The sequence below is a fragment of the Rutidosis leptorrhynchoides genome, chromosome 4 (assembly GCF_046630445.1).
Source record: "Rutidosis leptorrhynchoides isolate AG116_Rl617_1_P2 chromosome 4, CSIRO_AGI_Rlap_v1, whole genome shotgun sequence".
NCBI lineage: Eukaryota > Viridiplantae > Streptophyta > Magnoliopsida > Asterales > Asteraceae > Rutidosis > Rutidosis leptorrhynchoides.
Genome location: NC_092336.1, coordinates 302,661,388 through 302,671,017, shown reverse-complemented (window position 1 = coordinate 302,671,017; position 9,630 = coordinate 302,661,388). Strand labels below are relative to the sequence as shown.

Here is a 9,630-nt window from a genome sequence, read left to right as displayed (position 1 = left end):
TATCCGGATAATCTTCTGAACGGCTTATGGGTCCGGGAGTAGATTATCAGGTAAACAGTATATTGTTCGGGGTGAAGGGCTTACATGTAATCGTGGCATGTTCTTAAAGTATTTATTCACGGTGAATTGTTCCTGGATAGACTTCTAGGCGACTTCTTTGTTGCCTATTTAGTTGTCTTTCATTTGAAAGCGTGTCGCTCATCTTTTAGGACGGATAATCCGGGAAGGAGTACCCGATAAGCCCACGACTTGTCAGGACGACTATTTGCTCTTGTCCTGGACTTTGGTGACTGATTGTCCGGTTAAGTGATGTGACAACCGGGAAATTTCCGACCAAATTTAAACTTAATCTTTATATGTTTCCGACACGATAAGCAAAGTCTTTAATGTTGAATCTCAAAAATTTTGAACTGTTTCATATATTCAATTGACCCTCGACCAGTTTTGACGATTCACGAACCACTATTTGTAAATAGATTCATATATATATATATATACATATATATATATATATATATATATATTAATTATTATAAATTAAAATATTATAAGAGTTAATTAACTGTGTAAATAAAATAATATATGATATTATTATTAAAATAAATATATATATGTATATATATATATATATATATATATATATATATATATATATATATATATATATATATATATATATATATATATAAGGTATGTTGAATGTATATTTATATGGTTTCAAATTTATTTAGTAAACGATAATAGCACTCGTTTGTCAGTCGATCGATTTTAAGCAAGTTAAATTCAAACTTATATAATTTTAAAATAAATGGTGATCCGAAAATAAGTTATGAATCATAGGCTCATTAAAAATGTATTTATGAGCTAATTGTTAAATTTTAACACTTTTTATATTATACCCAGGATCGAGCGGGACAATTGATGTAATTTTCATTTAATAAGTTAATGACCAATTTTATACCATAATGACTAAATTAAATAAAGATATTTATTTTAAAATATGGAATTTTTCTGAAGAACTTTTATCCGCCACTGACTATTAACGGAACACGAAATTCAATCAGTAAATGATGACGGCTAACCAAATGCACCATGTTTAATTTCTTTATATTATAATCATTATTATATTTAATATTACTATTTATGATTGAATTATAATCGATCTATTGTGTCTAATTGAGAATATGCGTTAGTGTTCCTTTTTGTTTTATCCCACTTTCTGCTTAATATCACTTTCACCAACATCACATATCATTTTATATATTACTATTCTCTTTGAGTCCGTGAAGTTTGAATTATGAATCTAAACCTACTGTGTATTACTATTATTAAATTAGTTTAATGTTTTTCTTTTCATATCTATCCATCTTATATATACATAACACACATTCCATTCCATGAATAAACCGAGAACCCGTTCACCAACACCACCGCAACCCTGCACCACTTTAAACTCAACACAGCCGTTTCATCATCACCACCTCACTGGCCATCTCCACTGTGATGACCCGGAAAAATTTTGACCAATTTTAAATCAAACTCTCCATACGATTTAATATCTTTGACACGATAAGCAAAGTCTGTTAGGGTGAGTCTCAAAATTTTTGAACTGTTTCATATATTAATTTGACTTTCGACCATATCCAACGATTCACGAACAAATATTTGTAAATAGATATGTGTGTGTGTGTGTGTGTGTGTGTGTGTGTGTATATATATATATAATAATTGGAAGTATAATTTGAAATATTAAATGTGATTGTTATGAAATATGATATTATGATAATTATTATTTAAAATATATTTACATATATAAATAGAGTATATTAAATAAATATTTTGTGATTTTGAATTTAATTAGTAAACGACAGTAACACTCAATTGCCATTCGATGTATATTAAACAAATTTAATGCGAACTTATGTGATTTTTAAATAAACGGTGATCCTAAAAGAAGTCATATAAATTATAGCTTTATTAAATATATATTTAGAATCTATTTGTTAAGTTTTAACACTTATTATATTTTACTTGGGGTTGGGGGCTAATAATTAAATTAATTTTTATTTAAAAATTATTAACAATTAATGATCGATTATTTTATACCATAATGACTGAAATAAATAAAGATAATGAATGTAAAAATTTGGGATTTTTCCGAAGAATTTTTTATCTGCCACTGATTTATCAACGGAGTACGAATTTCAGTCTCTGAATGAAATAGTAGTCGACAGCTAATATTTCACACGTTTATATTTTAAATTATATTATAATCATTGTTATATTATTATAATTATTCGATGATGATACTTCTGTTTCATTTCACTATCAATATATATATTTTCTTAAAAAAGAGAGAGTGTGGTACGACTGGGAATAGTCGTGGGTCCCTCGGGTTTTTGTTCATCTAATTCGACGTGTGAAAGTAAACAAAAAGGAAAGAAGTGCAACAAGTAATTGATTGTTTCTCTTTAATTTTATTGGTGACATCAAACAGAAGTGCAACCAGCAAAGTGGTATTTATTTGATTTTTAATTATCTTGTCGAACAGTGTTATCACCTTTTGTTTTAAAAACGAATATATATATATACATGTCCTTGATCACTAATACCATCACCACATGTATACACTTTCTGTTTTCTATCTTTTCAATCAAACATCCACATTCAATTATCTCACCCATGATTTAAGTTGAAGTACTACTACAAACACTGTGCTTTTTGTTTCTTTTAACCCACATACATAATTTGATAACAAAATATATATATATATATATATATATATATATATATATATATATATATATATATATATATATATATATATATATATATATACATAATGCACACATAGAGATAGCAAACAACCATCTCTTCTCTTTCTCTTCTTCTCCCATACAAACCCACTTCTATAATTCTCTCTCGTTTCCCTCTCGATCGACCACCCTTACTTATCCACCACCATGAACCACCTAGTGTTCTTCTTTATATTTCTGTCCGAGACTCAACGAATACCACATCATCAATCATATCATGTTTTAAAGCTGCTGCTTAGTCATTTCTGTTACGGTTTAAAACTGTCGAAAACCACCACAGACCCACCACCAAGTCAGCTGCACGCTGATATTTCAAACCACAAACAGTTCCAAAAACCCCATGATTTGCTACTGTTCTCCTGTCAATTCGAATACCAAAAGTAACGAAACCCAGCTGACAAATCACTATTGCTACTGTGTAAGTTAATGTTTTTTGTTTCTTACTACAACCTACTGCTAGGAATGTTTCTGTTTCTACAGATAATCGAACAAACCCACTGATATCGGCTAAAAAAGTCACGTTTTCACCCCGGTATTAAGGCCCAAAAACAACAAAGATTCGAACTTTATCGGAAAAATACCCATTTCATCAGTTGGAATTTAAGAACAAGTAATTACGAAGGCGGTGCAAAAAGAATCAAGAGAATCGGAGCTAAAACGAAGATTCTAGAGCGAAAACGGTGAAAGACAAGAAATTAAATTACGATCCAGTGAATCAAGGCTGACCAGCATCAAAAATGGCCTGCCATACGGCCTGCCAGTATGGAAACGGCCTGCCAAATACGGCACACCATGCGGCCTGCAAAATACGGGCCACCAAACGGCCTACCAAACTGCCAGCCAGCCGTATTTTGGAAAATTCCTAGTCTATTTAAAGGGTCTTTGTCATTCATTCCAACACACACTTCAATTCACTTCTTTCTCCCTCTTGTACAATATTAGTCATACTCTCAAGGCCTTCAACTCCGTGCGGGAAACGTAGTACCCGGAGAAGAACGCTGAAGATTGTATTAGGAGCGGTCTGGAGTCTTGAAGTTGTCACTTTTGTATTCGGAACTCATTTAATCTACTTGTACATCTTTCCTTTATCTTATATAATGTTTTATGATATTGTTGCCATGATTAGCGAGTAGTTATCTTTAGTGTTTGCTATGATGTAAGCAGTTATAATGCCGAAATAATATTATGGTCAGTGTATGCTGTTGAAATGCTTTAAACTCAATCACTTTTCCAACTAATAGAACGTAGTTATAGGCTCTGTTATTGGGAAGTCGCGAACCCCGATTCAGAGTACACTATCTGTGTCACCCCTTGGTAAGAGAAGTCTATCGGATATAACGTAAGATCGACCGAGGCACACCGGTTGTAGTAAGTCTATCGAGCTCTGGATTCTGACTGAGGACTCTTTCGTAGTGAAACATCTGACTAGACCCTTAGTACATTGTCGGTCCTAGACCATGCTAGAGTAGTCACCAAGCATATAAACTTCATACGTGCACGCTGAAGCACAGCGGTTGTTGTAAGCTGTACCTCTGCTAAGTAAGGCCATGGAACCCGTTTAGTGTTGACCAGTACACTGCACTATAACGCGGTCTCAAGCATTGCACCCCGCTTGAGGGATTCTTAGTTAATTAAGGAACTGTTTGTTTAGACACATAGAGGATTGGACCGTTAAGATAACCGAACGTATTCATGGAAGTCAGCTTGACTTGGCCATGGTGTTCTTTATGGTTGAACTCTTTTTAAGGGCCTAACTATCTTTTACCAATCATTAACGAAAGCATTGAAACACATCACGTCTCTCGGATATGGTAAACCATGTATTCTACTATGCTTAATAAAGTTTAGACCATTTCGGAATGTTAATATGTCACCCAACCGAGTCGCTTAATTGGATAAGCCGTCTAAACGTGTATGCCTGTAGTCAGACTGCACGGGCGTCGGGGGTAAGGGACATTGCTGTCTATTCAGAATCTTCAAGCCTATAGCAGATCCCAGTGACATGTCTTATGACAGGGGTGTTTAGGACCAGTGTAATGAACATAAGGCCTCTGCCTATTCATGAGCCAGCTTTCCATAATCTCGGCAGAATAACTAATGAAGTCATAGCATGCACTCACGTTAACCTTATCTGAATTACAAATTTTATCGCATTTACTTTATCTGTCTTATGAATTAGAAAATCCCAAAATAGATATTCACTACTCCCTAACTATCTTAGGCTTAAATATAGGTTCGATTCTACTGATATCTCAAAAATACGACTCTAGGTCATACTTCCCTTACTTATAAGGAGTAATAAGATTTAGGCCCTACTAAATATAAATTTAAAACAGTATCTTCCTCCCACGAGTGGCTGATCCTGGCGAGCCGCGGCCTGACGACACCGCGCGAGTAAAAATCATCCGTTTCGGTCATATCACGGGAGGATACAAAGTTTTTGGCTCCGCTGCCGGGGAACTGGTATCAGGCAATACTGCTCTCTATCAAACTTATTCACAAGCATTTAGTGGTGTCTAAGAAAGACAATTATACACGGACTTGGTTATTGGATTTTCCGAACAGTTGCCAATTATATTGGGACTAAAATGATCCTGCCTCTCCGTAGTCGGCCTGGCCACTTGGTTTATTAAATAGTTCGTGCGGAGCTCTGTTACCGAAATACCAGGGAATCAGTAGCCAGAACCAAAAACATATTCAACCATAGGATAGTTAGTTAATTAGATTAGATTACCTTAGATTAAATTAGATTACCTTAGAACTAGGTTATCCTAGAATTAGATTAGATTAGTTTAGCTTATTATAATTTAGTTTATTTGCGAAAAATTAAAAACAAAAAGGCATACCTAGTGTATGACCCAAACCCAATCTAGACCAGGGCCATTGTTATTCGTACCTGATCCAGACACAATAATCTCTAAAGCACGCAAGGAAGCACGAATCAGAAATCAAATGGCGTTAGTGTTACTTTAGCAGAAAAAACCAAACCCTCGATTGAAGGTCGAGAAGGAACAATCAGATTTCCAGAGATTCAAGGACACTCGTTCGAATTAAAACATCACATCATCCAACTCATCCAGAATAGCTCTCGGTTTCATGGATTACCGAATGACGATCCTAATTCTCACCTTGATAAATTCATATCTCTTACGAACTCCTACAAACAGCCAGGGATAGGACAAGATATAATCCGGCTATACTTGTTCCCCTATTCTCTCACTCATCATGCTCAAACTTGGTTCGAAGGATTGGAAAAATATTCCATCACGTCATGGACGGAGATGGCTACTAAATTCCTACCAAATATTTCCCTCCTACTAAACAAACCAAACTGAAGAATGACATCATTAACTTTAAACAAAGTTATGATGAATCTCTTTACACTGCATGGGAGCGATTCAAAACCCTGCTGAAGAAATGCCCTAATCACCAGCTAGAACGGTCAGCCCAAATATGTACCTTCTACAATGGTCTTACGGTAAATCATAGGACGACGATTGATGCAGCAGCTCAAGGGAATCTGATGAACCAAACCGCAGACGAAGCATGGGAATTGCTCGAGAACATGACAATGCATCATCATGACTGGAACAGTGGTGAAACCAATTCATCATCTGCACCACTCTCTGCACTTAACAATCAAACGGAGGCCATCAAATCCCTCACGGATAAGATGGAATCTCTTGCTAAATAACTCGGAGAACTGAAGACGCAGCCGAAGTAGGTTAACCAAGTTCAGGCTTATGTTAATAGTACCAACCCGCAACCTACTGAAGAATATCAAGTTGAGTACGAAAACCCTGACGGTTCAGTCTGTTACGTCCAATACCCAGCTCGTCCACCAAATCCCGGATTCAATCAACCACCTAGGGTTAATCAATTTCAGCGGAGCAATCAACCTTTTCGCTATCACTATCCACCTTATCCAGCCCAACAATCTCAATTGACCTACGATTAACCACTTACACTCACTGGTCCCCCAGTTGAGGAAAATTCCCCTACCACCCAGATTACAAAAGCAACTAACCCCACTCTCGGAGCTGATGATCAGTTAACTCAGTTCATTCAAGGGCAACAATAGTTAAATCAGAGAACTGCAACCAGACAAGATCATACGGAGATACTAATGAGAAATTAATTGGCTCTACTCAAAAGTTTAGAAACACAGCTCGGACAGTTATTACAACGCCTTGAAACCCGACCGCAGGGAAGATTGCCAAATAATACTATCCAAAATCCCCACATAGAAAAAGCAAAGTAAATGGACTCCGTAATCCCAGAGGAAGAACCACGGAGAAGGTTAACTAGGCTCAAGAACAAATCAACATATACTCAGAAGCTGACCCCTGAAACTCCAGTTCGCGTACCTTATCCTGGAAGACTACAAGAAGAACCATCCAAGCTCGATTCCTTCAAACTTGATGGAAGATTCCTGGACACCATGTCCAAAGTTCCCAACCAGAAGAGATACATCCGTAGGTTTCTTTCTACAAAGGAGAGGATTCCAGACTCTAACAAAATTTCACTAAGTGAAGAATGCTCTGCATTGCTCAGAAACTCTCTACCACCAAAGCTAGGAGATACGGGCCGATTTGTTTTTCCATGTTCAATCTACCAATCTGGAACGATTCATGCGTTAGCAGATTTAGGAGCAAGTATCAACCTAATCCCCTACTCTCTCTACAAGAGATTAGAGTTAGGAGACTTGTCACCAACCAAAATGACAATCCAACTTTCTGATCATACAATTCGATAACCTAAGGGCATAGTTGAGAACGTCTTGGTGAAAGTCGACAAATTCTTGTACCCTACGGATTTCGTATTGATGAACATTAAGGAAGACCTACACACACCAGTGGTGTTAGGAAGACCTTTCATGAATACGGCTAGGACTGTTATTGATGTGTACAATCAAACCTTGATCTTACGATCACATGGGGAGAGCGTTAAGTTCAAAATTGACCGATCAACCGATCTTTCTGGATAGTTAGAGATGTTTGCTATTTCCACCAGACGGATCACTTCCGATGATGAGTCTTCACCACCAGCCGAAGATATCGAGATGGGTGTCGAATCACAGTCTGTAGACGACCCAGAAATGGAAGAAGAGATCCCAGCGAAGAAATAGAGGAAGAGGAGGAATCTGAAGAGGAAGAGGAAATGGAAGATGTAAAAGAAACTTCGACAATACCCGCTCCAAGCACTGAGCGTCATGAAGAAGTAATGAGGCTTGAGACGGCAAATCACAGTTTAATCATTCGTTTCAAGAAGAAGACCGACAAGGCTAAGGTTAAGGATATAGAAATTGATCCTGCAAGTGTTAAACTAGAGAATCAGAATACTGAAGAAACCCGTTCATCAGACGCATCCTCAGAAGAACAATACACCGATGATGACGAGGTAGAGCAACATGAAGACATTCTGAATAACTCACACTCTCCAACCGAAACAGATCAAGGGGAGCCGAACTCTTCTTAAAAACGAATTTCGGTTATATCCACACATGCAGACATGATAACCTTCATCAACAATACTGATGAATTTGAAGTGAAAGGACCCGTTCATATACATTATAAACGATTCACAATAGTTGATTACATCGCGAGGTATTTGACCTCTATATGATACATTTTACAAACATTGCATTCGTTTTTAAAAGACAAACTTTCTTTACAACGAAAGTTGACGGCATGCACACCATTTCATAATACATCCAACTATAATTGACATAATAATAATCTTGATGAACTCAATGACTAGAATGCAACGTCTTTCAAAATATGCCATGAATGACTCCAAGTAATATCCTTAAAATGAGCTAATGCACAGCGGAAGATTTCTTTAATACCTGAGAATAAGCATGCTTTAAAGTGTCAACCAAAAGGTTGGTGAGTTCATAGGTTTATCAATACAATCATTTCAACATATTAATAGACCACAAGATTTTCGTTTATAAATATATGTACACTCGCAAGTGTATAAAAGTATTCTATAAGTTGTAGGCACCTGGTAACAAGCCTTAACGTTCATGTTTTACCCTCTGAAGTACACCAGATCAGGTGTGTTTAAAATAACTTCAAAGAACTAAAGCATCCCATAGTCAGGATGGGGTTTGTCAGGCCCAATAGATCTATCTTTAGGATTCGCACTTACCGTACATAGACAAGTAGTTTAATGTTACCAAGCTAAGGGTATATTTCTGGTTTAAACCCACGTAGAATTAGTTTTAGTACTTGTGCCTATTTCGTAAAACATTTATAAAAACAGCGCATGTATTCTCAGTCCCAAAAATATATATAAAAGGGAGCAAATGAAACTCACAATACTGTATTTCGTAGTAAAAATACATATAACGTCATTTAACAAGTGCAAGGTTGGCCTCGGATTCACGAAACGGCTGTAGACGCAACGGAGATTAAACTGTTGAATTTCCTCACGAGCATACCCATGAACCATACCCATCACCTCCATAGCTATAACCCATAATTTCCTTAGCTTCGACTCATTCAAAAAAACTATTTTGAAATCACACGGACAGCACTCCGTCGTAATATTTTATGTATACTAATGAGAGAGTTTAGAGAAATATATTTTCAAGTTTCTATGAAATAATGAAACCTATTGAATTCTATTTATAATAGATTTTTAAATTATTAAAGTGAATTATTGAAGTATAATTATTAAAGTGAATTATTAAAGTATGAATTATTAAAGTGAATTATTAAAGTATGAATTATTAAAATAAATTATTAAAGTATGAATTATTAAAGTGAATTATTAAAGTATGAATTATTAAAGTGAATTATTAAAATTA

At 35.8% G+C, this 9,630-nt stretch overlaps 1 non-coding gene across 1 annotated transcript; it reads right to left on the bottom strand.

Moving 5' to 3' along the window:
* Positions 1-6,144: 6,144 nt before the first annotated feature.
* Positions 6,145-6,251, bottom strand: LOC139846010 (small nucleolar RNA R71). Its single transcript, XR_011758758.1, has one exon. It is a non-coding gene; the product is annotated as a small nucleolar RNA R71 (small nucleolar RNA).
* Positions 6,252-9,630: the final 3,379 nt, after the last annotated feature.